Below are 9,088 nucleotides of genomic sequence, written 5' to 3'. Positions count from 1 at the left end.
GGGACGTCTCCTCTTTCGGCCCAGGAGGATGCCATAGCTCTGGTAGAGTGCCAATTTTTTTTTTTTTTTGTAGCGGTACTGCGCATGCGCGAACTCGCGCCACCCCCACCGCTGATCTCGGCCTGCTTACCCCGGAAGTTTAGCATCTACTTCCGGGGTGAACTTACTAATAGCGGACAGCGCTCGCGGTGCGGCCTTCTCCGGACCGCCATGCAGGGAACTCCTGCCACTCACCCTTCCACCGGGCGAGGATCACGCTGGAGCCGCCGCATAATGCAGATGCCAGGCGGCTTTCTCCGGACCCGGCCATCTGTATGCCTCCCAGACAAGGAGGGAGCCGTCTAGCGGAACTCCCCCGACGCTGCTTCCAGGCTGCAGCCCCTGCCGTTCCGAAGACACTGCACAGGCGGCGTACATGCCTAGGTATGTCTGTAGCTTTTTAGCGTCCTGTCGTTCCCACAGGAACAGGAAACCTAAACTGAGGAGGAAAGGCGGACCGCCCCCTTTTATCTTTCTGTAGGTTTCCTGTTCCTGTGGGGCGGATCCCTCTCTCCTGTAGGGTGCTGTCGTGGCGAGGGGTAAAAACGTATTGATTTACCGATCTGTGACCAAATTTTGCTGGCTTTGAGTAAAAATGCTTATGAAAATGAACACGAATCCAAATGTGCTACGTTCATGAAAATTTGAGATTTGAAAACATTTTCAGAACAAGTTCGCTCATCTCTAGTCTTTAACAAGACGCCCTGAGCGGGCGGGCCCTAATATTAAGGAGAAGGAAAAAAAACACAAGACGATAATACACAGATGGGAATAATAGAGAGGAAATATTGGAGAACAAAACATGGAATATTCAGATGGATCCAATCATTGTTTTTTGGAACAAAATGTCATACAACCACAGATCTGCTTCTCACACATCATACACACGCGGCTCCGCTCCATACATGTTGCAAACACGCAGCTCTGGTCTGTACACCTCATACACACGTGGCTCCACTCCGTACACCTCGTACACACACGACTCCTCTCCGTACACCTTGTACACACACGACTCCTCTCCGTACACCTTGTACACACACGACTCCTCTCCGTACACCTCGTACACACACGACTCCTCTCCGTACACCTCGTACACACACGACTCCTCTCCGTACACCTCGTACACACACTGCTCCTCTCCGTACACCTCATACACATGTGGCTCTGCTCCGTACACCTTGCAAACATGTAGCTGTGGTCCGTACATCTCGTACTCACATGGCTCTGCTCTGAACACCTCGAGCAGACGCGGCTCCGCTCCGTACACCTCGTACAAACAAGTCTCCACTCTGTACACCTCGTACAAACAAGTCTCCACTCCGTACACCTCGAGCACACGCGGCTCCACTCCGTACACCTTGTACACACGGCTCCGCTCCGTACACCTTGTACACACGGCTCTGCTCCATACACCTTGTAAACACATGGCTCCGCTTTGTACATGCATAGCTCAGCTCCTCACACATTGTACACACTCCGTTCTGTTCCATACACCCTGCAAACATGTGGCTCTGGTCTGTACATCTCGTACTCACGTGGCTCCGCTCTGTACACCTCGTATACACATAGCTCCGCTCCGTAAACTTCAAGCACATGTGGCTCTACTCCGTACATCTCATACACACACGACTCCACTCAGTACAAACACTGCTCTGCTCCGAACACATCGAACACATGCAACTCAGGTCTGTACAATTCATACACACGGCTCCGCTCCGTACACCTCGTACACACATGGCTCTGCTCCATACACCTCGTACACACATGGCTCTGCTCCATACACCTTGTACACACATGGCTCTGCTCCATACACCTCGTACACACATGGCTCTGCTCCATACACCTCGTACACACACGGCTCTGCTCCATACACCTCGTACACACACGGCTCTGCTCCATACACCTCGTACACAAACGGCTCCGCTCCGTACACCTCGTACACACACGGCTTCCGCTCCGTACACCTCGTACACACACGGCTCTGCTCCGTACACCTCGTACACACACGGCTCTGCTCCATACACCTCGTACACACACGGCTCTGCTCCGTACACCTCGTACACACACGGCTCTGCTCCGTACACCTCGTACACACACGGCTCCGCTCCGTACACCTCGTACACACACGGCTCTGCTCCGTATACCTCGTACACACACGGCTCTGCTCCATACACCTCGTACACACACGGCTCTGCTCCGTAACATAGTAACATAGTTAGTAAGGCCGAAAAAAGACATTTGTCCATCCAGTTCAGCCTATATTCCATCATAATAAATCCCCAGATCTACGTCCTTCTACAGAACCTAATAATTGTATGATACAATATTGTTCTGCTCCAGGAAGACATGCAGGCCTCTCTTGAACCCCTCGACTGAGTTCGCCATCACCACCTCCTCAGGCAAGCAATTCCAGATTCTCACTGCCCGTACACCTCGTACACACATGGCTCTGCTCCATACACCTCGTACACACGTGGCTCTGCTCCATACACCTCGTACACACACAGCTCTGCTCCGTACACCTCGTACACACGTGGCTCTGCTCCGTACACCTCGTACACACACGGCTCTGCTCCATACACCTCGTACACACACGGCTCTGCTCCGTACACCTCGTACACACACGGCTCTGCTCCGTACACCTCGTACACACACGGCTCCGCTCCGTACACCTCGTACACACACGGCTCTGCTCCGTATACCTCGTACACACACGGCTCTGCTCCATACACCTCGTACACACACGGCTCTGCTCCGTAACATAGTAACATAGTTAGTAAGGCCGAAAAAAGACATTTGTCCATCCAGTTCAGCCTATATTCCATCATAATAAATCCCCAGATCTACGTCCTTCTACAGAACCTAATAATTGTATGATACAATATTGTTCTGCTCCAGGAAGACATCCAGGCCTCTCTTGAACCCCTCGACTGAGTTCGCCATCACCACCTCCTCAGGCAAGCAATTCCAGATTCTCACTGCCCGTACACCTCGTACACACATGGCTCTGCTCCATACACCTCGTACACACGTGGCTCTGCTCCATACACCTCATACACACACAGCTCTGCTCCGTACACCTCGTACACACGTGGCTCTGCTCCGTACACCTCGTACACATATGGCTCTGCTCCATACACCTCGTACACATATGGCTCTGCTCCATACACCTCGTACACACGCGGCTCCGCTCCATACACCTCGTACACACACGGCTCTGCTACATCCACACTGTAAACCCCTCCTGACCCCACACAGAAACTTCCCCTCATCCAGCACCATGACAACCAGCACAGCAGAGTCCTGCATACACTGAGGTCCCTGATCATGTGACCCCTGACTCCTCCCCTCCTGTGACCTCATCACAGGTCCTGTGTCCACAGAGCAGCCATATATGTGGCGGCGGCTCTGCAGGTGGAGGTAAGTGCTGGAGATTCTCTATTACAGGCACATTAATTAATTAGAAATATATTGCTTGGTCTTCCAGACCTTATCTTGACCTCCACTGTTCCTGTTATCTGCCATTTCATAATTACATTTCGAACTGAGGAAAGGGCAACTTGAAGAAAACGCTTTGCTGTCTTCTTACAGCCTTCTCCTGCTTTGTGGGCCTTCACCATTTTCATTTTCAGTGTGCTCGACAGCTGCTTAGGACAAAATTTTGCATCACCCCGTTTTCTTTTTTGTAATTTTTAAAATGTAAAAAATGATATATATATTTGCTTAAAATACAATAGAAATGTGTCATCTTTAACGTTAGGCCTTTTAGAGATCTTTTCATCTTCAACTTGCTTAACTGTTCACACTAACAGTAATTTTGACCAAACTTTTACATGCCACTGTAAATGCTTCATCCAGTTTGTGTTCAATATTTAATAGGGTCTTGCTATAAAACTTGATGAAAGTTTCATGAATTTCTTTGAGCTGTTATTGGAAATATTTCCCAGTTATTGATGAACTCCTGGTCCTCAATAAGAGAAGAAGGTCTCACACGTATCCGCCATCGTCCTCTCGAGCTTCATTATTGAGAAGATCATTTCCAGGAAAGCTTTGTTCCTCCAGGTTTTGGTTCGATTAAAAAGTAAATTGTTTTATCAAAACGTTAAAATCCTTCATACTCTGAGCCCCAGAGCCGCCAGTTGTTGGTGCTTGATTATTAAAAAACGGATTTACATGTCTGAGCCAAGACCGTTCCTGGGCTTTGTAGTCCATGGTCTCTAGCAAGACGCCCTGTGCGGAGCAAAGTATAATATTAGTGAGAAAGAAAAAGACACAGGACGATAATACACAGATGGGAATAATAGAGAGGAAATATTGGAGAACAAAACATGGAAAATTCAGATGGATCCAATCACACATGTGGAGATTCCCCATTACTGGTGCATTAATACTAGGAATATATTGCACAGGGGATATCGCAGCCAATTCCCTGGAAACACAGAATTAGAAATGATTCTTTCTCCGCAGTTTCTATAGGACTTAAACGGAACCTGTCACCCCGTTTTTTGAGATTGAGCTATAAATACTGTTAAATAGGGCCTGCGCTGTGTGTTCCTATAGTGTATGTAGTGTACCCCGATTCCCTATGTATGCTGAGAAATAACTTACCAAAGTCGCCGTTTTCGCCTGTCAATCAGGCTGGTCAGGTCGGGAGGGCGTGGTGACATCGGTGGTTCTTCCTCAGCTTTACGTTGGTGGCGTAGTGGTGTAGTGGTGAAGACACAGCGCGCGATCTGCGCTGTAATCCCTTGCATCGGTGGGGGCGGCCATCTTCCTGGGGCCGCGCGTGCGCAGATCGAGTGCTCTGCTGCACGGGGCTTCAGGAAAATGGCCGCGGGATGCCGCGCGTGCGCATTAGAGATCGCGGCGGCCATTTTCCCAAAGCCGAGATGCAAACTCGGCTTTGGGAAAATGGCCGCCGCGATCTCTAATGCGCACGCGCGGCATCCCGCGGCCATTTTCCTGAAGCCCCGTGCAGCAGAGCACTCGATCTGCGCACGCGCGGCCCCAGGAAGATGGCCGCCCCCACCGATGCAAGGGATTACAGCGCAGATCGCGCGCTGTGTCTTCACCACTACACCACTACGCCACCAACGTAAAGCTGAGGAAGAACCACCGATGTCACCCCGCCCTCCCGACCTGACCAGCCTGATTGACAGGCGAAAACGGCGACTTTGGTAAGTTATTTCTCAGCATACATAGGGAATCGGGGTACACTACATACACTATAGGAACACACAGCGCAGGCCCTATTTAACAGTATTTATAGCTCAATCTCAAAAAACGGGGTGACAGGTTCCCTTTAATACATTCCTGATTCCGGAGAGTAATAGAAATACGGCAGAAAACAGAGGAAGAAAGTTCAGAGAAGAAGCTTCAGAGAAAGACATTGAAGTTACAGACACCATTTAACCCTTTGGGAGACAGTGATTCCAGCACTTTACTGAGTAAATCCCACCAGAACTGTAGCAGGTAAAGACCCCAATATCCACAGGTGTCCCTTCTAATTGGGGGAAACTATCACCTCTGATAATCCTCGGGCAGTTCTGACAAACACGGAAAAGTGCCCCTTTATGGAGGTGACAGAAAGTCTGTTTAGTCACTTTAGCTTCATAGTATCAGCTCTAATCCAATGGGGAGAGAGCGATTTACCCTGAAGAGTCACAGATTGTGGGGGTGTTATAAAATGTTATATTTAGGGGGGTTTGTGTTATATATGGGCAGCACTGCAGCGCTGGAGTCCTGGCTTCAAACCCCACCAAGGACAACATCCGCAAGGAGTTTAAATGTTCTCCCCATATTTGCGTGGGTTTCCTTCGGGTTCTCAGGTTTCCTCCCACATTTCAAAAACATACTGATAGGGATTCTAGATTGTGAGCCCCATCGGGGATAGCGATGTTAATGTGTGCAAAACTGTAAAGCGTTGTGGAATATGTCAGCGCTATATAATAATAATGATTATTATTATTGCTATAAGAATCACAATGGTTTTGTTCCTTTTCCGCTGATAGATACAAACGACCCAACTATGAAAGATGGGAACCAAGGAAACATGTATTACTCTCATAGTACGTGGCCCCTTTATTGACCTCCACGCAGTATAATGTTCCCACAGTACCGCCATCCCTCAGACACTGTATAATGTTCCCCCAGTACCAATATTCTCCATACCAGGCCTGGGCAAACTGCTGCCCGCAGGCCATATCTGGCCCCCTGACTGCTTCTATCTGGCCTGCTGACACAGCCAGACAGCTGGAGAAGACAGCAGCACGGTGGCGCAGTGGTTAGCACAGCAGCCTTGCAGCGCTGGGGTCCTGGGTTCTAATCCCACCCAGGACAACATCTGCAAAAGAGTTTGTATGTTCTCTCCGTGTTTGCGTGGGTTTCCTCCGGGCACTCCGGTTTCCTCCCACATTCCAAAGACATACTGATAGGAATTTTAGATTGTGAGCCCAATCGGGGACAGTGATGATAAGTGTGCAAACTGTAAAGCGCTGCGGAATATAAAGTGTGCAAACTGTAAAGCGCTATATAAAAATAAAGATTATTATTATTATTATTATTATGATTCTGATCTTTCTCAGAATCCTCATTAAGGGTACCATCACATTTAGCGACGCTGCAGCGAAATAGACAGCGATGCCGATCGCTGCAGCGTCGCTGTTTCGTCGTTGTGTGGTCGCTGGAGAGCTGTCACACAGACAGCTCTCCAGCGACCAACGATGCCGAAGTCCCCGGGTAACCAGGTTAACATCGGGTTACTAAGCACAGGGCCGCGCTTAGTAACCCGATGTTTACCCTGGTTACCAGTGAACACATCGCTGGATCGGCGTCACACACGCCGATTCAGCGATGTCAGCGGGTGATCAGCGACCAAATAAAAGGTCCTGATCATTCCCAGCGACCAACGATCTCCCAGCAGGGGCCTGATCGTTGGTCGCTGTCACACATAACGATTTCGTTAACGATATCGTTGCTACGTCACAAAAAGCAACGATATCGTTAACTAAATCGTTATGTGTGAAGGTACCTTAAGATTATGGCCGAGCTCCCGTCTTCTCATTGGTGGATGCGGGGCTGCTCAGTTCCTGGCTTGCAGAGCTGCTGAAACCTGTGCAGGAGGCAGAGTGGTCAGGACAGGAGGAGGGAAGCAGTAGTACAACACCCATCTGCTGCAGATAATGGGGGAGTAGCTTCTAAGAGGAGCACAGATACCACCTGGGAGGCAGCATCATGTGTCCGCTGTGCTGAGGAGGTCACAGCACCTGCATTGTCTCCTTTCACACGGTGGAATGAAAGTTGTGGGGCTGTAGTTTATGTTCAGGAAGAGCAGCTTATTAGTAGCCCCTGGATCTCCCTGAATCTGACTGGCAGCTGATAGGAGATAAAACACTGGCATACCTCCCAACCGTCCCGGATCCAGCGGGACTGTCCTGATTTTGACAGTCAGCCCCGCGATCCCCGGCGGGACATTAGTTGTCCCGCACTGGTTGGGAGGTATGTGTATCAGCCAGTCAGCTGAGAGCTCCCTGAGTCCCTGCACCCGGCCGGCACAGCAGCACACTGTTATGATGCGGTGGTCTAGGAGCAACATGGAACGAGCTCTGAGGGAAGTGGTAACTGTACTGACCGCAGACCCTAAGCTCAACACAAACCTAGAAGCAGCAGTGGAATGCTCCTAACTCTCCCTAGGCATCTCGTCACAGCCTAAGAGCTAACTACCCCTGAAGACAGTAGCAGGAAAACTATCTTGCCTCAGAGAAAATCCCCAAAGGATAGATTAGCCCCCCCACAAATAATGACTGTGAGTGGAGAGGAAAAAGACATACACAGAATGAAACCAGGATGAGCACAGGAGGCCAGTCTAGCTTGATAGATAGGGCAGGATGGAATACTGTGCGGTCAGTATAAAACACTACAAAAATCCACGCAGAGTATACAAAAAATCTCCACACCTGACTAAAGGTGTGGAGGGTAACTCTGCTTCCCAGAGCTTCCAGCAAGACAGAAAATACTTCAAACTGAAAATGCTGGACAAACCAAGAAAGCACAGAATGGATAAGACCACAAACTATGGACGGAAAAAGTAAGCAAAAACTTAGCTTTGCAGAACTGGTCAGGATAACAGGGAACTCCAAAGAGATGTGAATCCAACCAGGAACCATTTACAAGTGGCACTAGCTGAAGGAACAGCCAGGCTTAAATAGGCGAGAGAGGAGATGATAAGTGGAGGCAGCTGACCACAGCTAACTCCAAGGAGCAGCCATACCACTTGAAACCACAAGAGGGAGCCCAAGAACAGAACTCACAAAAGTGCCACTTACAACCACCGGAGGGAGCCCAGGAGCAGAATTCACAACAGTACCCCCCCCTTGAGGAGGGGTCACCAAACCCTCACCAGAGCCCCCAGGCGATCAGGACGAGCCAAATGAAAAGCACGAACCAAATCGGCGGCATGGACATCGGAGGCAACAACCCAAGAATTATCCTCCTGGCCATACCCCTTCCACTTGACAAGATACTGAAGCCTCCGCCTCGAAAAACGAGAATCCAAAATCTTCTCAACCTCATATTCCAACTCCCCCTCAACCAACATCGGGGCAGGAGGGTCAACCGAGGGAACAACGGGCACCACATATCTCCGTAACAAAGATCTATGGAAAACATTATGAATGGCAAAAGAGGCTGGAAGAGCCAAACGAAAAGACACCGGATTAATAATTTCAGAAATTTTATAAGGACCAATAAACCGAGGCTTAAACTTAGGGGAGGAAGCCTTCATAGGAACATGACGTGAAGACAACCAAACCAAATCCCCCACACGAAGCCGGGGACCAACACACCGACGGCGGTTAGCAAAACGTTGAGCCCTTTCCTGAGACAACGTCAAATTGTCCACCACATGAGTCCAAATCTGCTGCAGCCTATCCACCACAGAATCAACACCAGGACAATCAGAAGGCTCAACCTGCCCAGAAGAAAAACGAGGATGAAAACCCAAATTACAAAAGAAAGGTGAAACCAAAGTAGCCGAACTAGCCCGATTATT

At 49.5% G+C, this 9,088-nt stretch overlaps 1 protein-coding gene across 5 annotated transcripts in view; it reads left to right on the top strand.

Annotated features, from left to right (window-relative positions):
- Nucleotides 1–3,407: 3,407 nt before the first annotated feature.
- LOC138663624 (oocyte zinc finger protein XlCOF8.4-like) overlaps nt 3,408–9,088 on the top strand; it is a 47,510-nt gene continuing 41,829 nt past the window's right edge. For 3 of the 5 annotated variants that reach the window (XM_069749902.1, XM_069749904.1, XM_069749900.1), the window contains exon 1: nt 3,413–3,459. The gene's annotated coding sequence lies outside the window, so the exon portion shown is untranslated. Of the gene's footprint in view, nt 3,460–9,088 lie in introns of all 5 variants that reach the window. The other 2 variants (XM_069749905.1, XM_069749903.1) reach the window with 2 other exon arrangements.

The sequence above is a fragment of the Ranitomeya imitator genome, chromosome 2, assembly GCF_032444005.1.
Source record: "Ranitomeya imitator isolate aRanImi1 chromosome 2, aRanImi1.pri, whole genome shotgun sequence".
Lineage (NCBI taxonomy): Eukaryota > Metazoa > Chordata > Amphibia > Anura > Dendrobatidae > Ranitomeya > Ranitomeya imitator.
Note: the sequence above shows the minus strand (reverse complement) of the source record. Positions and strands in the feature narration are given on the sequence as shown.